At 33.4% G+C, this 24,269-nt stretch overlaps 1 protein-coding gene across 1 annotated transcript in view; it reads right to left on the reverse strand.

Moving 5' to 3' along the window:
- Positions 1–11,725, reverse strand: part of LOC126740697 (uncharacterized) — a 230,480-nt gene extending 218,755 nt beyond the window's left edge. The window contains exon 1 of the mRNA XM_050446852.1: positions 11,707–11,725. The gene's annotated coding sequence lies outside the window, so the exon portion shown is untranslated. The remainder of the gene's footprint in view (positions 1–11,706) is intronic.
- Between the last annotated feature and the right edge of the window lie 12,544 nt (positions 11,726–24,269).

The raw sequence follows: 24,269 nt of genomic DNA on the forward strand, positions 1-24,269 counted from the left end.
ATGGTGAAACAAGAATGTGTGTCGATTATAGGGCCCTAAATACCAAAACCATTAAAGAGAGTTTTCCGATTATCCAATCAGACCAACATTTGGAAATTCTGGCGAATATGACTTATTTCACAACACTTGATATGGCAAGTGGCTACCATCAAATCCAGGTTGTCGAAGACTTTAGAAACAAAACTTCGTCATTCTTGATGGGCACTATAAATATTTACGAATGCCATTTGGGTTAGTTAACGCTCCAGCAGTATTCCAGCGTACTGTTAATGGCATTCTAAAAACCATGAAAAATACAACAGCATTAGCCTATCTCGATGATATTTTACTGCCAAGTGTTGATTTTAAGTCTGGCTTAGAATCTCTGCAGGAAATTAGAACCAGAAATTTTCAGAAAATTTGGAGCTACGTTGAAGTTGTCTAAGTGTCACTTTTTCAAGACAAATATAGACTATCTGGGTCATAAACTTAGCGCAGATGGCATCCGTCCTGGAATAGCAAAAGCAAAAGCAGTCAAACAGTTCCCAACTCCACGAAATGTTCATGAAATTCGGCAGTTTCTCGGAATTGCCAGTTATTTCCGAAAATATGTGAAGAACTTTGCTCACATTGCAAGACCATTATCTGGACTGACAAGGAAAGATACTACTTTTAGTTGGAATGTCGAACAAGAAGAAGGTTTTCAATGTATTAAGAAGCATCTTAGTAGCAGACCCATTTTAGCTCTTGACGATCCGAAGCTAAAAACGGAACTTCACACAGACGCATACAGTCGTGGTCTCGGTGATATCCTGCTACAATGGCAGCTATCAGGTGTTCTAAAACCTGTTATGTATTATAGTAGGCAGACGACCAAAGAAGAGCAGAAATATCATTCGTATGAGTTAGAAACCCTTGCAATAGTTTGCTCGCTAGAGCGATTTAGAGTTTATATATTAAGAATTCCGTTTAAGCTCGTAGCTGATTGCATTGCTTTACGTACCGCAATGACAAAAAGAGACCTTATTCCACGAATTGCAAGATGGTGGGTCGTAACACAAGAGTATGACTTTACTGTGGAATGGCACATGTTGATGCTCTCAGTCGCTATGCTGTAGAACCAGAAGGTGAAGCTCCTGTACCCGTGGTCGAAATTTTAGATTGATGTGGCAGAAGATGACCGGATATTATCAGTGCAACTGCAAGATAATAAATGCAAAGGAATTATTGGGTCACTACGTGAACCTCATGCAGACATTGAAGACAAGTCTCTAACAATAAATTATGTTTTAAAAGAAGGGCGGTTATACCGATTGCGGTCCTAAGCGGTATGTACTAAAAAGTGCTCAAAGAACGATTGTCAGTTATTACCATGACAAAAGAGGTCATCCAGCGTTGACAAAAATGTTAAAAGCACTAAGCGGCAATTATTGGTTTCTAAGAATGCGAAAATATATCATTAGATATATTAAATCTTGTTTGGAATGCCAATTTAACAAAACGACAACTGGCAATAGACCAATACTATCCATATCGATCACTTGGGTCCGTTTGTCAAAAATACCAAAGGAAATTTCTAACTTAATAGTTGCGGTGGATGCATTCACAAAGTACGTTTGGAACGTACTTTGCAGTTTTGTACTTTACTTACGCAGTTTTAAGTACTAAGACTGGTCCACTGTTGATATTTTGTCAGGCGTTGTTTGGTACTTTTGGTACACCAAGGCGAATTATATGTGATCGAGGAACGTGCTTCACTAGCAAATGCTTCCAGGATTTTACGAAGAAACTTGGAGTTAAGGTGGTGCTAAACGCAACGGCAACCCCAAGAGCCAACGGGCAAGTTGAACGTTACAACAGAACAATCCTGGCTTCCCTGTCAACAATGGTCGATGATGAGAGGAAGTGGGATAATAATATTGATTCACTACGTTTCGGGATTAATGCTTCTGTACATAGTGTTACAGGAAAGAGTCCCCACGAGCTTCTTTTCGGTTATTAACCTCGAGGTATGGATGACGTATTCATAACTCAGGAGGTAAGTCTAAACGAAATAGACTAAAGTACTATTGATGGTACTGACTGTAATAAAGTAAATGATAAACGAGAAGAAGCCAATAAACGAATAGTAGCGGCACAAGCTCAACAAAAACTACGTTATGATGCTAAACGAAAAGGCAAGCATAACTATAGTAAAGGTGACCAAATAGTTTTACGAAAAACTATGGCATCTAATGATGGGAAAAGTAAAAAAACTTCTTCCTAAATTTAGTGGTCTATACGTGGTAACTAAGGTGCTTGACTTGTTGTTGTTGAATGTTATGTTTTTTTTTATTCATAGGAACAGTTTCCGAGGACGGAAATTGTGTAGCATGTCCGACTGATAAAATAAAAACGAACACCATCGAGAAGCCTCGACCGCATACCGACCCTTCGATGCTATTTTTAGCCTAGATCTTGGCTAGGGGAGATAAGAAACGAAAAGTTGCAGACAGTCTTCGCTAGTTATTCGGCCGTTTAGCATAAACTCATTTTGAATTTTTATAACGCTCCTACAATATATTTTGGTTTAAACTTTTGTGGTTTTAATTAAATCTCATGACTTTACAGAAAAAAACTTAATTTTGGTATCCAATACTCAATAGATACGTAAAGTAAGGTGACTTCGGACGGCGCTGATCTTTTCGGACATTGGGGACCTTTCGGGTTTTATCGCGTCCAATCGGCTACCGGCGTCGTAAAATTAAATTTGCGTCATGTAAATATTTTCTCCTTAGTTGAACTTATAGTGACGAGGAGGGTTGACGTAAATTTCGGTAAGAGTTTGTAACGTATATTTTGATAAGACCGTTATGAATTTAACAGTATTTTAAAAATATTGAAAAAGTAATAGCTATGTGAATTTGGTCTTTAATTATTTGATCTTGAAGTGTATGTTTTATTAAAATATGATGTTTCAATAATTTTTCTAGTACAAGGAAAACCGAATAAAAATTTTTGGTTTTTTTTTACAGGGCCGTAATAGAAAATTTTACTAAAGTGAAGGCCACTTCGGACAATGATGCGTGTATACAGACGGGTTCTTGGTGGCCGAAGCTACATGAATTATGATCCTATACAACTCGAAAGGGCAGTCAATGATGTCAAAAAGGGAACTTTAAGTTTGAGACAGGTATCTGAGCGTTATAAAATACCAAAGTCCACAATAAATGACAAAATTAAAGGATCCCACACAAAGCCCCATGTAGAAGCGATATTACTAGCGGCTGAATGGAGTTTTCCGCTAGCCGAACTTGTCATCCGTCAGATTGTCAAATAATACTTAACAAGGCAAGGTAAATCAGATAGAAAGTTCAAAAATAATGTAACGGCAAGAGAAATAAAACCAACCGATCCTCTCAAAGGATATTTTTATTCTCCCAAACACAAAATATTTTACCATGGTCACAAAGAATTTATCTGGCCGGCCCCTTTTCTTATCGCACAACAAACAAAGTAGGTAAAAATACCCAAGAAACGAAGAACATGTGGCTCGACCCTTTTCTAAGGAAAACTAAATAAACGTATTTACAAGAAATATTTAATATAATACAAGTGGTATGATTATTTTAAATTAGGTAGGTACTTAAATATTAATTACTAATTAAACTTAAGCTGGAGGATGAATTGTGAAACTTCATCACATTCGGCCATCCTGATAATGCTTTGACGTCCTCGTCTTCTTGTCTCCTCCCTTTCGAACCCAAGACCTATATAAAAAAAAACGAAAAACCAAGTAATTGCAATTTAATTGCTTAGATACTTATTGATATTTTATTGATGTTCTTTTTATTTTAATTTACCTATTTCTATGTACACATTATTTGATTATGTATTTTTATTTTTGTTTGTTTTTATTTTATTATTATTTTTTTTATTATGTATTACTATTTTATGTGCATATTATTTATATGCATATTTTTTTTTTATTTTACCTTAAATTAAACTTACAAAATAATACACACCCATTTCCATTTTATTTTATGCTCTTTAGAGCTCTTCCATGGTCTAGAATATAGGTTTTTATATTATGCTCACAAAGCTTTTTTTTTTTTTTTAATACACACCCATTTCCATTTTATTTTATGCTCTTTAGAGCTCTTCCATGGTCTAGAATATAGGTTTTTATATTATGCTCACAAAGCTTTTTTTTTTTTTTTTTTTTAATACACACATATTTCCATTTTATTTTATGCTCTTTAGAGCTCTTCCATGGTATATATAGGTTTTTATATTATGCTCACAAAGCATTTTTTTTTTTTTTTTTTTTTTTTTTTATTTAATGCTCCAGGGCTTCTTTATTTTAAACTAACTTTCCAATAAATCTAATAGTTCGTCAGTACTATCGATATCACTATCAGATTCATCTTCAGTTATTGCACATGCATAAAACCTTCTCAATTGGTCGACGGGTACTGTAGCGTTATATTTTTTATAACCCTTCATACCTTTTAATGAAGAAATTTCATATCGGTCATTACCCTTAACTTTAGATATTTTATAGGGACCTCCAAATTTAATTGGCGTCTTTTTTGTAACTTCTTTTGTTGACGTGAAGCTACCACTCCACAATACCAAGTCACCAACTGAATAAGAATGTGCAATCTTTCTTTTTTTATCAAATGTTTTTTTCATTTTTTTGGTTTGTTTATCCATATTTGCTTTTGCTGTTTTATGATCATTCAATCTATTTATTGAGCTACTACCACATTTATTTTCCAAATCGACATGTTTTGGAGATTCAAAACCAAACATAAGTTTGCAGGGAGTAAATCCTGTGCTCACATTTACAGTATTGTTTATACCCCACACTGCATCTGGAAGCACAGAATACCACTCATCCTCCTCATTGATACTAGCATTTATCGCAGATTTTAATGTCAAATTATATCTTTCTACCTGACCGTTGGATCGTGGTGAAGAGATACTATTTAATATATGTTTAAATTGATATTTGAGCGAAAAATCTTTAAAATCTTTACTAGTAAAAGCTTTTCCACGATCCGAAATGATCCTTTTAGGTACTGTAAACATACTAAAAAGATCCTTTAAAATATGAATAGCTTCTCTAGAGTTAGTAGTTTTTGTTGGACGAGCAAATAAAAATTTGGAAAAAGAATCCACTATCATTAATATATAACAAAAACCACCAGGACTTTTAACATACGGACCTAAATGATCGATATGCCATGTATGCAAAGGTTCAGTAGGCTTATCAATGGGATGGAGAAAACCCTGTTTTCTTCCATATTGATCTTTTTTATATTCACAATCTATACAAGAATATATATATTTTTTTATAAAACGGGTCATGCCTTTAAACCAAAATTTACTTTTAATTAAGGACTCACACTTTCGATATCCCATGTGCCCAATTTCATCATGATACTTTCGTAATAAATTAAACCTTGCAAATTTAGGTATTACCAATTTTTCCTTTTTATCCGCTGTTACTCTATATAATCTATTATTTTTAATAGTATATATATTTTTTAATTGCTTATCACAATCTTTTTGAGCTAACTTATTAAATATTGTTTTTAGAGTGTCGTCTTGATACTGAATACACATGAACCAATCATCAGAACTAATAACACTAGATATGTTACGACTAAGTGCGTCGACGTGTTTCATTTTATTTCCAGGTCTGTGCTTAATTTCAAAGTCAAAGTCCTGAATAGTTAGCCACCAACGTGCCACACGTGGTAGCATGTCACGTTTGGTGAATGTAGAACGAACAGCAGCACAGTCTGTTACAATTGTGAAATGCATTCCTACCAAATAAACTCTAAATCTTTTAATGGATTCCACTATCGCAAGTGTTTCTAATTCATAGGAGTGATAATGCATTTCGTCTTTAGATGTCATTCGACTATAATACATGACAGGTTTAAAATTGTCTGCATGTTTTTGTAATAAAATAGCAGCTATACCCCTACTACTAGCATCCGTATGCAATTCAGTTTCTAAATTTGGGTCATAGATACAAAGAAGAGGTCTTGAGGTGAGTCGAGTTTTAATATCATTAAATGCTTTATCCTCAATAGATGACCACTGCCATTGACTGGATTTTTTTAAAAGATTAGTCAATGGTGCTACAATAAGTGCATGGTTTTTAATAAATTTGCGGAAATATGAACTCAAACCCAGAAACTGTCTCAATTCGTGCAAATTTTTAGGTTTCGGAAAATTTGATACAGCTGAAATTTTATGTGAACCCGGACGTATACCATTTTCGTCTATTTCATATCCAAGATAGTCGATGCTAGTTTCAAAGAAAAAACAATTTTCTATGTTTAGTTTTAAATTTGCAGATTCTAATAATTTCAAAACTGTTTCCAGCATCTTAAGGCCTTCCTCAATCGTTTTGCAGGAAATCAAAATATCATCTAAATACACACTAATATTTCTGTGATACAGTAGGTCAGAAAATAGATTATTCAATAGTCTTGGAAAGTTGCTGGCGCATTTGACAATCCAAATGGCATACGTAAGAATTCATATTGCCCGTCCTGTGTCACAAAAGCTGTTTTACTTATGGAATTTGATGAAATCGGTATTTGGTAATAACCCTGTGTCATATCTAAACTTATAAATATTTTTGACCTGCAAGACGACCGATTTGGTCCTCTATATGTGGAAGAGGATACCGATCCTTCACAGTAATAGAATTTAATTTTCTGTAATCAATGCATAATCTATGATCACCATTTTTCTTTTTTACCAAAATGGCTGGACTCGAATAGTTGGACCAAGATTTTCGTACAATTCCATTTTCTAGCATTTCTTTAACTTTTTCACGAATAATATTTTTTTCATTTTCTGAATAGCGATATGGACGATAAAATATGGGTTCTTTTTTTTCTAAATTTATTTCAAATTCTATTAAATGTGTCACGCCTAATTCAGAACTGTTTTTAGCAAAACAATCTTGAAATAAACTCAACATTTCATAAAATGTTGTTAAATTTGGTTCTTTTAAGACTTCTAGATTTACTTTGACATCCGATAAATTTAAAGACCACAAACATTGCATTTTACTTTTTAAAATATCGTTTAAATCTAAAAGTTCAACGTTATTAGCTCTACCTAAAATTTTACCTTTATACAAATTAAGTTTGTTTGTACCTGTATTAGTAACATTAATAAAATTATTTGAATTGTTTATGAAACAGGTAGGAATGGAATAGTGCTCCAAATAAAAATCTTGATTTTTTGCTGAAATAGATAAACATTTAAGGCTATTATGTACATTAACTGGTACTAAAGAGGTACAAAATGGTTCTATAGAAATATCTTTTTCTAAAATGAGTGGATACCTAATATTTAAATTAGAATTTATTTTATTTAAAATAATTTTTCCTCCTTGAATGTGTAACATTACCTCCTTATTATTAATTATAGGTTGACCAATTATTACCTCAATATTACCCATATCAATATCTACAAAATGTAAATCTGAGCTAATAGTAAAAGTACTAAATTTAAATTGCACAGAACTTATCCCCTTTGGAAAAATTATATTATTACCAAACCCTTTAATAAATATTTTAGAAGGTTTTAATTTTATATCCAGTTTTTCTACAAGAGAAAAATTAGCTACGTTTACCTGACTGCCTGTATCTAAATAACCTTGGCAACTAATATTGTTTATGCAAACATTAATATTATAACTATTATTTGGTACTTGCCTCTGCAAAAGCTGTACTTTGGCTGGATTTAAATGCCAACAATCCTCCTTTATGTGTCCTTTTCTGCCACAGTGCGTGCATTCTTTTGGCTTAGATTTAACATTGGTACAACTCGATATTTTGAAATCCTTGTTATTTTTGTTTGACTCGCCACTTTTGTGTAATCCCGAGGGTCCTGCATTAGCATCCCGAAAAAAACAGTTTCGCGACAAGTGCCCACTTTTTTTACAAACGAAACATTTGATATCCGTGTGACCGTATTTCACGTTTTAAAATTGGCGGCGGCGTATTGTCCAATTTGCAAAGAAATCCCTGAAATAGTTCTTCCGGAGTTTTAAAATTGGCCGATTTTGCTGTAGCTTGATGTTCAATAGGAAGTCCATCAATAACACATAAAGTGGCATTTAAATCTGAAATATCGCATTTTCTTGTTAACACACACTTTGAATAAAAATAGTGAAGCATCGTCTCATTCGGTCGTTTTTTTCTTTCAATCATTAGTTTTAAATTATCCATATAATTTTCGTTTGATGGAAATGCCTTTAATAATTCAGTTTTCCAATCCGCCCATGATTTATCATAATCTCGTAGACCATTATACCATATTTTGGCTATACCTGCTAATTTAGATTGCATAAAAAACGACTTTGTAACGTCATTCCATTGGTATATCTGGCCAAGTTGCTCAATTTTATTTAACCAATTTTGGGAACTCATATCACCAATTTCAGGATCAAAAATCGGAACAATATCACTTTTTGTTAAATTAATATTGTTATTTGATGTTGCATTACTTAAACCACCAGGATGAGGATAATTTAAAGGTTGCTGCAACGGCTGCATTTGACTCATGATTTCACCCACCTTTGTTGCAATTAATTCTTCAATCCTGCGTTTTTTTGCTTCTTTTCTATTTCGTCGGCTAGATTTAGCATCCTCGCACTCACTACCCGAAGAACAATCATTTTCTTGGTCACTGTTAGTGTTCCGATTAGCTGACACAGCCCTTTCCAACTGTATGTGGCTAAATCTTTTGTGTCTCCGCGATTGTGACGATGCACTACGATTATCACTCTCGCGTTCATCACTTAAATTTTCGCGGTCACTCATAGTCACTGCTAAATTAGTCTATTATTTATCGCGTGGTAAATAACTGTCTAAAACGACAAAAATAAAAAAAAAATCCATCCCACTTCTGAATTGTAACGGCAAGAGAAATAAAACCAACCGATCCTCTCAAAGGATATTTTTATTCTCCCAAACACAAAATATTTTACCATGGTCACAAAGAATTTATCTGGCCGGCCCCTTTTCTTATCGCACAACAAACAAAGTAGGTAAAAATACCCAAGAAACGAAGAACATGTGGCTCGACCCTTTTCTAAGGAAAACTAAATAAACGTATTTACAAGAAATATTTAATATAATACAAGTGGTATGATTATTTTAAATTAGGTAGGTACTTAAATATTAATTACTAATTAAACTTAAGCTGGAGGATGAATTGTGAAACTTCATCACAATAATGTTCGCCCCAAGGCAAGAAGAAAAAGGATTAAGATGTTAAGCCGGGGCAACTAGTTGTACCAGCAGATTTTTCTAAGTCTGATCTGAAATTACTACAATTATTGGATCATGATAATGCAACTCTAAAAACAAAAAAAATCCACTTTAGGAAGCCAAGAGACTGATGTTATCAGTCTCTTCCACTGATTCAGAAGATGGACTTCTCTTCTTGTCTTGTAGTGATAAAAGTGCCTTTAGGTTTCTCCTTCTAAATATAAATATTATGTTGCAATTATTAAAGAGGACCTTACATTATCGGATAGCCCTTCATATTTAGTTAAATTTCTAAGAAAGAAGAAGGGCAATGATGGACCCTGTGATAAATGATGAAAGTTTTGTAATAGACTCCGATATTATCGTCAGCATTTTAAAACCAATTCCTCTAAGAAGAGATCGATATTTTTTTTCAAACCTACCTCAGGATATTAATTTAGAGGAGGTTGTTTATTTGTTTGTTATTTTTTTATTTTCTGTTAGAAGAAATGCTTTGTTTTTTTTATTTGTTTAAAATTTACTTTTTAAGTTTCAACGTTATAATACTTATTTTAGAACAATATATTTATATATTTAAAAATAAGTGTTCTAATTACACCCCTAAGGTCTAAAAACACTTAATCAAAAACAAACGATGTCCGAAGCCAAATAATAATGGGTTTAAATTCGTTTAAATAGGATTTTAAATATTGTCCAAAGTCACCTCGAAAGTGGAGGTGACTTCGAACAGAAGAAAACAAAAAAAAATAAAATTCCCAAAAGGTGGTAGAATAAAAATATTAATACATGTATCTGTACGATTTTTCGTAAAATTTAATTATACTTATTAATGCAGTTATTAAAGAAAAATCTAAAAAACTGTCCGAAGTCACCTCACTTTATGTACCTACTTGAATCGTCTAATTTCAAAACCGGCCATCTCCAAAATTTTTATTTTTTGGACTATGTATCACATTATATGCTAAAACATCAACCAGTACAAAAACAGTATTTTGTAATAAAATAATTTCTTAACAAAAACGGCCATCTCCATTTTTTAAGAAAATTAAAGTTTTTTTTAATAATTACTTTTTACATCAATTTTGTACCAATTCAATTGATTTAAAAAGTGGTTTTCTTACTTTTTACCCCAAACTACGCACTTGAATAGACATTACCAGTCGCTTTTTTTCATCATAGTTTAAAAAAAAAGTGAAAAAAATTAAGTTTACTTTCAAAGTTCCAATAGCCAAGGCTTTTCAGTAAAAACGAGGAAGTTAAATTACCGTTTGTGTGCGAGTTGCGGCCGCCACTAAAACCTGCCGCCGACATTCATACCCAACTTTTTATCCCTTTCGAAAAAGGTTGAATGCACTTACAAGTTTGAAATATTATCTTCTCATTTGTGCCTCTTGTACCAACTCCGCGCCGCAATGGACTCGTCGTTTTCAGCTACGCTTTATTCCATTTTATTACCGGCTGGCGTTATTATACGTAGGTATAGTTCAGTTCAGAGATCTATTAGATTCTTTGATGTACCGCAAATAGTCTGTGTGCCGGTGTTGCTTGTATTGTCACATGACATGCATGTTTAAATCGCAAAATTTTCTGTGGAAAGAGTCATAAAGAAATACTCTAAGCGATATTTAATAATTCCATTAAAAAAATTAATGTTTTAAGCATTTTTTTAAGAATTTCTACATTTGATTCGTAAAATTCGACTACATGAGCCCACGAACTATTTTGTTAGACGTCTGACCTCAGTCACAGCCACTCAAGCGTGAAAAGTTGCACAGGTCCGGCCTTAAAATTATTTGTTTTTAAAACTTATTATTCGGGATTTTTGGGTTTAGTTTTATTAAGTTAGAAATTCAGGATAGTTGATAGCAAGATAATATTTAATTTATTTTATTTAGTTATTTAATTTAAATATAAGATTTAAGTACGTAAAATGAGTTTAGCCAAAAATTTTAATTTAATAACTTTAGTTTTTAGCGCCATCAATGGGGTGTTTATAACAAGTGATGAGAGAATAGGTGGTACGATTACTTAGGCCCATTTATTCTGTGGATTAACGCATTAAATATTTACTTTTTGACACAAAAGGGTAAAATATTTTGGTTTGTCTTCAAATTTTATATATTTCTTTTTTTTTGGGTCTTGAGATTTATTTTTACTTGGTGGTGATTATTAATGGGGATTTTGAGTGCCATATTCAATGTCCTTTATTATTGTTTTTTTAATTAATACATATGATATATTATTATAATAATATACTCATTGTTTAGAAGGGTGCCATTGATTAGAAAAGGGTTCTAATCAATTGAGGCCCTATAGACTGTAAAATTTATAGGTTGCGATGGTTCATGTACCTTTGGACGGTTTTACACCACAGCCTGCTGACTTAGCACGAAAAATATAAAAGTGATTGAATTAAATTAACAGTAAAAAGACTTACCTAGGGGTCAGTCAGGATCAGGATAACACAAGAGGTTTTTGCGGAAGGCCGCGCGAATACTGGTCGTAAAATGGTTATTAACAATAAGACGATCTAGTACCGAGTGTTTTCACCTCGATTCCCCGCGTTAGTCTTTTCGGTACTTGCGTGTGACGTATTATTTGGGTATGTACCAGGTTTGTAGTAAAAGTAAAGAATAGCAAGTAAGGAAATATTATAGGGAGAGGCGAGGAAACAAGGCAAATCTCGACATTCATTATGTAAAACAAAAAAAAATATTAGCAGCAAGAAGCGATACTTTGAATGCACTTAAGAATATAACTTATAGAACTAAACTAAATCAAACTAAGTATTAAACTAATCAATAAAGTGAAATTGAGATGACTACAAGAACAGAACATTCCCGCGCCCATGAAAACCAAGGGGTTTTCATGAAACAATAAATAAATTATTGGTTTGGAAGTGAGCATAATTTTACCAAAGGTCTTTTAAGTATACCTTTGGCTGTCCGTACTGTTGCCACTCTAGGAACCCCGTCCTTGCCCAAAGTAACTTCCGCGATTCGACCAAGAATCCAGTGTAAAGGCGCCGAATTATCATCTTTAATAGCTACCATAGTACCCGGCTCTACTTTACCTATTGCATTATGCCATTTGGCTCTTTGTTGCAAAGTATGTAGATATTCACAATGCCACCGCCTCCAAAAATCACGATGCAGTCTAAGTAAAAGCTGCCAACGCGTAAGGCGATTAATATTTGTGTTAGTAAAGTCCGGATCGGGAAGAACAGTTAAGGGTTGTAGGGTCAAAAAATGTCCAGGAGTAAGTGGCAATAAGTCTGATGGGTCTGAACTTATAGGGGAAAGTGGTCTTGAATTAAGTACCGCTTCGATTTGTATAATTACCGTATTAAACTCTTCATATGTGAGTATCTGAGTTCCTACTACCCGTACTAAGTGAGTTTTAATGGACTTAATATTTGCTTCCCATATACCACCCATATGGGGGGCAGAGGGGGGATTAAAATGCCACGTAATTGGTTCAACTTCGGCAGATTTTAAAAATATTTGACGTAAGTATTTTTCACTAGCAATAAAATTTGTACCGCAATCTGAATATAAGTTAAGTACTTTTCCGCGCCGTGCAACAAATCTGCGAAGTCCCGCCAAAAAAGCCTCTGCACTAAGGTCCGATAGCAACTCCAAATGAACACCTTTTGTACTAGTGCAAATAAATAAGCATACGTATGCTTTATGCACTTTAGCACCCCTTAATCGGCCAATAGTAATTGGAAACGGTCCACACAAGTCCAGGCCGCAGTTAATAAAAGCTTTGGAATTTGCGGATACCCTGAACTTAGGTAAATTACCCATAGGGGGTTGATATGGTTTCGGGTTAACCTTCCAACAAATATGACATTTATGGATTACTTTACGAACTATTCTCTTTGCTGAGATTATCCAGTAGTTTTGAAATAGCAAATTTAATGTGGTTTGTATACCACAATGTAAGTAATTAAGATGTAATTCATTTATAAGTAAGGACGTAAATTTACAATTACCTGGTAAAAGCAAGGGAAATCTTTTATCGTACGACAAATCGGAGTTATGGAGTCTACCACCAACCCTCAAGTAGCCCTCTTTATCTAAAAAAGGTCTTAATTTCTGAAGACTTTTCGAAATACGTTTATTATGTCTAAGCAATGTAATCTCTTCAGTAAAATAGATATTTTGGATGAATTTTATAAGTAAGTAAAGAGCATTATTTAATTCTGATAAAGTAAGATAAGAAGTATTTAAAACTGTCGCTTTAATTTTAAAGGACTGGAAATTCTTAGAAGCCCGCAACATATAAGCTACAATTCTTTTAATCTTTGGCAAGGAATTATATTTATCAATTAAAGATTCAATAAAATGAGGAGATTGCTGTGTTATTAAAGTATTTAAAACAGTCTTTCTCTTCTCAAAATTAAAAGAATCGATACTAGGAATTTCAAATTTTGTAAATGACCATTCCTCTCTGTTTTGTAATAAAAAACTGGGCCCGTTCCACCAAAGAGAAAAATCTGCGAGCTCAGAGACACATAAACCTCTACTTCCACAGTCGGCTGGATTCAGTTCAGAGGGAACATGGTGCCAATATTCGGGTGGCAATTTTTCTTGAATATAAGAAACGCGGTTACTTACAAACGTTTGCCAATGGTGAGGAGAACTTTTAATCCATGTTAAGGCAACGGAACTATCAGTAAATGAAAATATGTTGGTAAATTTAATATTATGTGAGAAAATATTCAAAACATAATGCATTAATTTGCTAAGCAAAACAGCGCCAAGTAACTCAAGTCGCGCTAAAGTTACTACCTTTAGAGGGCTTACTTTAGATTTGGCACAGACAAGGTAGGTTTTATAAAGAAATTCTCGGGAGAAAAATACACGAATATATACGACAGCACAATAAGCACGTTCTGACGCATCGCAAAAACCAAACAATTCGTGTGATTTAGACTCAGTAACATCTACTTGACGTGGAATTTCAATCAAATGCAAATTATTTAATTCCGTCTTAAACTTATTCCATTTAGTAATAATGTCAGAGGGTGGTCTTTCGTCCCAATCAATACCAGCAATCCAAAGAGATTTTATTAGTAATTTAATAGAAATTGTAATAGGGGTAAGATAGCCACAAGGGTCAAACACCCTAGCACAGTGACTGAGTAGAGTACGTTTTGTACATCCCGTATCATCAATAACGACTTTATAGAAAAATGAATCTCGAATAGGATTCCATTTTAGACCCAAAATTTTTAAAGTTATATTTTCTTCCTGATCGAACGAAATGTCTTGGGCAACATGTGTTTTAGGTAAAGTTTTGAGTAGCAAAGGACAGTTACTGGCCCATTTTCGTGCCTCGAACCCACCCCTAGACAAAAGTTCAACCAATTGATTTTTTATAGCAATTAATTCCTCAGGGCTACTTCCACCCCCGTTTAAATCATCCACGTAACTTGATGACTTAAGAATGTCTGACGCTAAAGGAAGATCTTTATAATCATCTGCTAACATAAGAAGGGTGCGGATGGCTAAAAATGGGCTGCAAACTACTCCAAAAGTAACAGTATCCAATTGGTAGTGTAAAATAGGCTCATTGGGAGAAAAACGCCAAAGAATTCTCTGGTAATTACGATCCTTCGGATTCAGTAAAATGTTTCTGAACATTTGTTTTAAATCACAAGTAAAGGTATATTTATGCAATCTAAAATTAAGCAAAAGACTAAGTAAATCTTGTTGCAATTTTGGTCCCGTATGCAAAGCTTTATTCAAAGATAATTTATTGCTGGCACAACTGCTAGCGTCGAAAACTACACGCAGGGGTGTACTTGTCGAATCCTTTTTAAAAACTGCATGGTGACTTATATAAAAATAATTAGAAATTTCGGAACAAAAGGGTTTAGTAACTTCTTGTAAATGATTATTATCTAAATAATCTTTAATTACGTCTGAGTAAGAAGCATGAAAGTCTTTGTTTTGTAAGAACCGTTTTTCAAGAGATAAAAATCTACGTAAAGCCACACTGTAAGTATCACCAAAATCAGGGGCTGTTATTTTAAAAGGCAAAGAAACTACGTAACGTCCCGATTCGGTTCTGTAAGTTGTGTTTAAAAAGTAGTTTTCACAATATTTATCATCCTTAGATTGGGCATGAATCTCTGGTACTTCTTCAATTTGCCAAAAATTTTGTAGTGTTTGATTTAAATTATTAGTACTACATGTGGTAAAAAACGTATTTATCGTTTTATTTGGTTTTTCATAGGAAGTTTTGCCAGTTATAGTCCACCCAAAGTAAGTTTTAATGCATACTGGTTTATCTGGACCGTCATCAATTTTACCATCTTGTAAAATATATGGAAAAATATCATTTCCAAGCAAAAGATCGATTTGAGATTTTTTATAAAAGTAAGGGTCCGCCAATTACAAATCCGAAGGAAAAGTAAAGTTTTCTTTTGAAAAGGAAACAGAAGGTAAATCGTCGCATATTTTATCCAAAATAACGGCATCAATTGAAAGGGTATGACTTGAATTGTAAATTGATGAAATTATACAATGCACGCCCTTTTTGGCAGTAGCATACATAGAATTAAGACCATGCAGGGACATAGATATATTAAATTTGGATAAATGTAATTTATTAGCACAATTTTTAGAAATAAAACTGGACTGAGCTCCACCGTCAAGAACGGCTCTAAAGGTATGCCATTGATCAAAGGCATCTTTAATTTTTACTAACACAGTAGCAAGCAAAACTTCCTGATCATTTATTAGTACACCCACAGTAGAAGCTTTAGAAGTAGATGGCATTGGACCTTCAAGATTCCTAGTTGCCTCGACCGGCAAATTTGAATTTAAATTCTTATTAATGTTAAACTTTTCATTGTTTGATTTAAAACACAGTAAGGTATGATGCTCTTGATTGCAATTGCGACACCGTTTTTCAGATGTGCACCGACTTACAGTGTGAGCACTTGCAAGACAATTTACACAAGCCTTTTGGGTTTTTATGAAATCAAATCGATCCCTTGTTGTTTTAGAAAGGAATGACGGGCATCTATAAATTATGTGAGAGCCTTTGCAAAGAAAACATATAGAATTAAAAATTTGATTTCTGGCTGTTTGTGAATAAAGCAGATCGGTATTTTGGTTTATTTACATTAAAGGAGTTTTGTGAATTACGAACATTATTATTTGAGAAATTTTGTCTAGAAATCGAGGGTTTAGAATTTTCTTGAAAGTTAGATTCGTATAAAATTGACTCAAGTGCAATGCATTGCTTTTGCAAAAAATGCTTGACTGCCTCATATTTCGGTACGTCATTAGACGCGTGAAACTGTTCAAAGGCTTTTCTTGTTAAAGGATCTAATCTATTAAGCAGCATATAAACAAGAACAAAATCCCATTGATCAATTTCAAATTTTAAATTTTTAAGAGCACATAAATTTTTGTTAAAAGTATCTAATAAATTTCTTAAAGAAAATGCACTATCAGAAGACATGCGCGGGCATTCTTCAATTAATTTCCAATAAGTAAAGGCCTGAAGGCGTCTATTACTGTATCTTTCTATTATGGTGTTGTATGCAATAGGATAATTTTCATTAGTGATTAAAATATCAGCAATGAGATCACGAGGTTGTCCCTTTAGGGCACCTAATAAAAAATTAAACTTCGCGATATTACTTAAATTGCGTTTGGAATGGACCATAATAGCAAAGCTTTGATGAAATGTGGGAAATGTAGTTATATCTCCATTAAAAGTAGGTATATCGAGCCGAGGCAAATGATCAATCTCGTGAGAGTATTGTAAAGTAGGACCAACAGGGCGGATAGAAGTATCCAGGACACCATTTTCCTCCAGCAATTCAAAAAGTTGATAAAAAATTGTATCAATTTCATGGCAACGTTTAACAAAATCTAAACCTGTTTTTTCCTCAACCTTAATCTCGTCTGGAGAAGCCACAAGTAAAGTGAGTATGGAATTATGGTGTTTCTCGAAATCCTTCTTAATTTTTGCCAAGCTTCTGTAACATATTTTAAATGAAAGTAATTCCGATCAATCAACAAGAGCTAATGCCGCAGCCTCTTTCACCAAAAAGAGTTGGGATATTGCACTTTGCCTTAAGGCTTTTGATTTTAAAATCTTATCATTTGCTGAAGAAGTCATGGTAAGGTTTTTTTTTTTTTTGTAAACCCCCAAAATCACTCCAAATCCAAAAATCTCAGAGTAAAAATGTTACCTCTTTTATGAATCCCTGTGCTATACGCGTAGAATGAAATAAATGGAAAATAAAAAAGAGGCTCCACCTTAACGAAGAGCAAAAAAAAAAACAGATCACTTAAAAGTATCACTTTCCGACAATCCCCGGTAAAGAAACACAAATAATAAAATTCATCACCAAAAGAAAAAAAACCGGCCTTGGCGTATACAATGCAAACGTTATCTTAGCAATGGAATGCAACAAAACCCAACTAAATTTAGCTGATCTCGGAGCGGCCGAAAGAAGTATTTTATATATATATTATATTTGTATACAGTATAGTACAGTATAAGTATAGTAGAGTAGAGCTGGACTGGTTATGCAACCAAATAAAAGCAAATATAGATTTCCCGATTAGTGGAAACAGTATTCTAATAACAGTAGTAGCAATTATGTAAAAATGTAAAAATAAAGGTTATAATAATTTAATCGAATAACTTTCAAAAGTTTTAGGCAAAATCGTATTTCAAATTATGCAAATTAATAGTAAAACTAAATCGTATTCATGAAGTAGCACTCAAAGTATATATGGTGAGCAAACTGAAGTACAGAAAATCGTCCAAAGTTTTTTTTTTTTTTTTGAAATTAATACAAGCAATTTAGAAAGGGGCACTATCCGGCTCGAAGGACCATGTTTAGAAGGGTGCCATTGATTAGAAAAGGGTTCTAATCAATTGAGGCCCTATAGACTGTAAAATTTATAGGTTGCGATGGTTCATGTACCTTTGGACGGTTTTACACCACAGCCTGCTGACTTAGCACAAAAAATATAAAAGTGATTGAATTAAATTAACAGTAAAAAGACTTACCTAGGGGTCAGTCAGGATCAGGATAACACAAGAGGTTTTTGCGGAAGGCCGCGCGAATACTGGTCGTAAAATGGTTATTAACAATAAGACGATCTAGTACCGAGTGTTTTCACCTCGATTCCCCGCGTTAGTCTTTTCGGTACTTGCGTGTGACGTATTATTTGGGTATGTACCAGGTTTGTAGTAAAAGTAAAGAATAGCAAGTAAGGAAATATTATAGGGAGAGGCGAGGAAACAAGGCAAATCTCGACATTCATTATGTAAAACAAAAAAAAATATTAGCAGCAAGAAGCGATACTTTGAATGCACTTAAGAATATAACTTATAGAACTAAACTAAATCAAACTAAGTATTAAACTAATCAATAAAGTGAAATTGAGATGACTACAAGAACAGAACACTCATGAAAACCTCCAACTCTATATTTAGTACCAACTTCTTTTGATAAAAAGTAATTATGTAGTCAGAAAAGTGGAAATATATTTTTTAAAATAAACTTTTACATTAAAAATTCTCTAGCTATCTATATCCTATGCGTGTAAAAGATACAAGTTTTACTTATAAAAAAAACACACTTTACATCCTGAATGTAATATTTATTAATTTGTTTGCCTCATATTTAGTTATTGTGCATATTAGGAGATATTAGATGAAAATTAACAACAATAAATGCTTATACTAAAAACTAAAAATCTTATACGAAACACTACATTTTAAGTATAGTGGATCCTAAAACTATAGTGAGGATACTAAATACTTTTATAACTGTAACCACTCCTTTTGAATCTGGCTCAAAGAGTTAATACAATTTTCTAAATTCTGTTTTTTTGCCTTTGGTTCTTTAGCAGTTTCTTCCATTAAGGAAGGAAACAGTTTCTCTGTTGCCGCTATGGATTCCAACTTCATCTCGCACACCAGCATATGGATACTAAAGCATTACATTATATATACTTTATTGTGTCGCTGAAGGACAAACAGGGGCAGTAAGCTGAAAAAAACAAAATTTTAAACTTGTTTAATAAAAATAGGATTTTCTTACTATGGCAAAAAAGGGACTTTTTTCCAGAGAATGGAGGAAGAAGCCGTCTTTATTGTGTCGCTGAAGGACAACAGAGGCAGTAAGCTGTAAAAAACAAAATTTTAGACTTGTTTTCTTAATAAAAACAGTGTTTTCTTACCATAGCAAAAAAGAGATTTTCCAGAGAATGGTGGAAGAAGCAGTCTTTATTGTGTCACTGAAGGACAAACAGGGGCAGTAAGCTGTAAAAAACAAAATTTGAAACTTGTTTAATTAATAAAAATATGGTTTTCTTACTATGGCAAAAAGGGGACTTTTCCCAGAGAATGGAAATCATACATCAATCATAAATGTATCATACCATGTTTTAGCTAAATAATATATGAATCTTTCTTACTCCACTTTCTTATCACTCAATCTTCTTTTCACTCCATCTTTCTTACTTACCAAAATTTTTTAATTTTCTTCAAATATTCTATATACCACCTGACAATTCCATTACAGCAGCTCTTTTGTTAACCATCTTAAGCTTAAATCCAAGTTTTTTCAGGTATCTCCGCAAGGTTGAGACTGAGAAATGTTTGTCCCTTGCCGATAAGGTGTCCCTAACCATCTCTATGGTCAGAACCTCATTGTTATTGTATTTAGAATACACACCTTTCCTTAGCAATTTGGCAATATACATGTCAAGTCCATTTGAATGTCCTGCATCTTTCCTTTTTATTCTGTCTTTAATCCCTTTTTTACAGGTATATTGTTCTATAGGGAACCCCTGTTAAAAACGCTGTTTTTTGCAAAGCACTACAATCATTTGTGAATTTGAGGATCATTCCTTAGATTGTTATAGACATTTAGATAAATTTGTTTGGCGTCTGTACTTTTACAATTACGTTTTAGAACTGCTTGACTTTCCCCTGTACCTTCTACTTCCCTTGCTGCTTTTTGCTTCCTCAACACTAGAAAATGAACTATCAGAACTATGTACATCTAACTCACTGTCTAGATCACTTCTATTATTTTCATCACAAATGTTATTGTTTTTCTTGTGCACCCACGGTCTCCATAAGCCCGCACAAATTCTTTCCTCTTCATTTGCCAAATTTTCCTGCCTATTTTCCCAGGATCGAAACATTTTAAGGTCTTTGGGTATAATACCAAAACAAATCCACAAATAAAAAAACACAATAAAAAAAACACACTTTCTCACAGTAAAAACTGCAAAAAATTTAGACGAATACAGGCCAAATTCTAAATTCTCCACTTTCATAAATGTGTAAAAAGCCAAACCGGCCAAACCCATCAAATCATAATAACCTCACATGACCCTCCTCCCAACTATTAAAGGTGATAGACCCATCCAACAACTATTTTAAAGGCGATAGACCCATCCTTAGAGACCTCTTTAAAAACACGTCGTAATACAAGTAATACAAAAAAGTAATACAAGTAATACAAAAACATCCCAAAAGTTTATTTGGGTACGGCACCGTAATAATTCTCAAATTCAGTGGGATAGAAAAAGATACACAATAACTTGCACGGCCTAAACTAGGAATCGCCAGAACGCAGATGTTTTATCTTTGTTTAATAGACTGGCTAAAAAGAGGTGAGAAGTCTGTGAGTGCTGGAAGTCTTTAAAAGATGCTTGGATTTTAGTCCGTGGTCAATTTTTTGATATTATTTTCTTGTGATATTATTTTCTTTCTAAAAATGGACATTTTCGAAAGAAAAATAAAAAATAGTGTAAAACATGGGGTTTTACGTATATTTAAAATGATTTCATAGATAAACAATATAAAATTTTGCCATTGTATATCATGCGACAATCAATACGACATAGGCGCACGGATTAGTTAGTGCGGCATCTGCGACACATCAAAGATTAAAATAGATCTCTGGGCTGGGATTCTAAAATCACGATTCGACACGATTACTCGATGACTGATTTTAAATAAAATTTTCAGTCGTGAGTGTCTTGCGGATTGCCTAGTTTTTAACGATTTGTCGACGACACGTTTGGGTATATCGTATACCCCAGACGATATAGCTTTTTCCTTTTTTAATACGTGCATAATGTGACAGCATCCTTTTTTAACCGTATTTGTTTCAGTTATTGTTTACCAATAGTCATACCAGGCATTTTTAGTTATTATATATATTATCTATGATACCAGATTTTCATTAGTATATCAAGAAGCTTAAACACAACAACTAATAGATTTAATTCGACCGTATTTTCCACAACCTTCTGTTAATAATAGAGGCAGAGGAAATAGATTCACCATTGAATGGGCAGTTTTAGTACATATATCAAGATTTTATGCCACATATTGTTACCAAAGAAGCATTGGACAAGATTTTAAATTTGGAATTAGCGAAACTACTACAGGTCGTTGGATTCAATTACTGAAATTAAAGTTTTTGTGATTTTCCATGAATTCAATTATTATTTCCCAATGAGTAGTGGTGGTTTTAAACGAATTTTTTTTTTATTTTAAAGAAATAATATAGGCATATATTTAAATAAAAAAACAAGGTGACGAAAAAAATTAACAAAATAAATGAAAATTCTTAGTGTTTATCAATAGAAAAGATAATTGACGTTTCCATCTGTCAAATATTAGGGAAAATAACAAATATATACCAAGAAACCTAAATCAAATCGAATAAAGCTTATAATAAAGCCGACGATTGAAATTTGGAATCATCCTTCTCGTCACGACTGAGTCGCGATCGAATTCGAAGTCGTGATCGTATCGAGATCGAGTCATGATTTTAGAATCCCAGCCCTGAACTGGACTTGGTTTGGTTTGTGGTTTTAATTGCTTCTGCTACGAGGCAATCTGCCAGCACGATTTGGAGATTCGAAAAAACTGTCGGGTATGTACCCTGTTCCCCGAATCGATTCGTTCACAATTTTTAATACTGAAATGCACGGTGACGCCTCCCCTACGATCCATCGGCATCATCCGGCCTGGCTACCGTCGTGAATAGGTTCAGCTACCACTGGCAAAGGGCAAGTGGCAGGGAAGGGTCTAGGAAGGGTTCCTAAGGATAGGAGAGGAAAGAACGACCACGTGTTGACTGGGTGCAGGATGACGCGGAAGTGGGCTTGATACTTTCACTAAATTTATTTCTTAAAGGCACGTTATATCCAACGGCAAGGGGTTGGAAAGGGTTTAGGAAAGGAATCCAAAGGATAGGAAAGGAAAAGAATGACCACGTGTTGACTGGGTGAAGGATGACGCGGAAGCAATGTTGCCAGGTGAAAAAAATAAAATTCACCAGAAAAAAAATGAAAAATCACCAGATTTAAAAAAAAATCACCAGAAAAGCTGTATTACTAGATTTAAACAAAAAAAATGCTTGCTTTAATGTCTGTGTACAACTTAGTAATAAACTCTAAACACTTTAATCTGGAAGATTTTTTTTGTTGCTCCGTTAATATATTTTGCTCAAATGCTACTGCTATTTTGGGTCCCATATACACTTTTTCGAGAGGGAGATAGTATGCAGGATTCCGATATTGGATTTGTATTATATCAGTGTTTTTTAAATATCCAGGTCTTATATAATAGCTCTGTAACATTTTATAGGCAGCACTGATTTTTGAGTAGAAAAAATAAATTTTAGGATTTTCTGATTGAAACTCTAAGTTTAAATCATTAAAAATTGGCTTAAGTAATATTTAGTGGTGGGATCGTTTAGCATATCATTAATTTTTGTAGCACCAAGGGATGATGCCTCAAATACCTCACTTCTAAAGTAAAGCTTTAATTCTTCATATTGCTCAAGAACTCTCTTTAAAACTATGCTGAAAATAAGAGTAAGTATTTCTAACAAACCTTTCTAATGCATTGGGTAACTTCTTACACGCATAAGAAGCACATAGTGCTAATGAATGGCAATTACATTTCATAATGAATAAATGGGGAATGTCTTTTGATAAATGAGTTTTCAGAGAATTTTTTCGCCCCATCATGGTATTAGCACCGTTTGCAGCAAAACCAACCATATTTGTTTTATACGGTATTTCGTAATTATTAAAAAAATATATAATAGTATTATATAAACCTTCGGCACTTGCATCGGTCACGGGAATTGACGCAAAAAGTTAATCTTTAATTGTCAAATCTTTACTATTAAAGCGTACCACCATTGCTAAATTTTTTACCGCGGAATTATCAGTAGATTCATCAACAAGCAACGAGAATTTTTCTTTCTTCACTGTGTCTACTAAGGTTTCAAAGCTTACTTCACCTATTACATTATTAATTATTGCAGTACACTTGGTTCTGCTACATGATTGTCTTGATACTTGGGAAGAGTTTCATTCCAGAATTACATATACTTTTAACCAACTCAGACAAATAATCCACTACATTGATAGGAATATTGTGTTCTGTAATAAAGCCTGCTATTCTTATTTTATTTTGTTTAACAATTTTTTCATTAGTTTGAAGAAACAGGTTCTTATGCAAATCGGACTGGTTTTTTTAAACTAAGAAGGTTTGTTTTACGTTTTTTTGAGGCGTTGTGTTTTTTTACTGCCCCAATGCCGCCAATAAAATCCTTGTTACAAACGTTACATTTAAAATAAGTGTTACTTATTTTAAATGTAATACATTTAAAATAAGAGTACTTTTCTAAATCCAATGCTTAAAATCATTATGTTGCTCCCAAGTTGAATTATATTTGTGAGCATAGCATTTTTTTTTGTGGAGTCTCTTCTGCATCATTGGTGTCTAATAAATTAGAATCAGATGAGTCCAAAGCGGAAGTAGATGGAACCGGCGGAGACGTACATGCTGACATATTATTTGATGAGGAACTAGTGCCAGGCTTTTCTGTGTTTGAATCTATTAGCTTTTCAACAGGTTTCAAAATCTGTTGAAAATATTAAAAGTTTTTTTAATCAAGAAATTTTTAAA

This window comes from Anthonomus grandis, chromosome 1, assembly GCF_022605725.1.
Source record: "Anthonomus grandis grandis chromosome 1, icAntGran1.3, whole genome shotgun sequence".
NCBI lineage: Eukaryota > Metazoa > Arthropoda > Insecta > Coleoptera > Curculionidae > Anthonomus > Anthonomus grandis.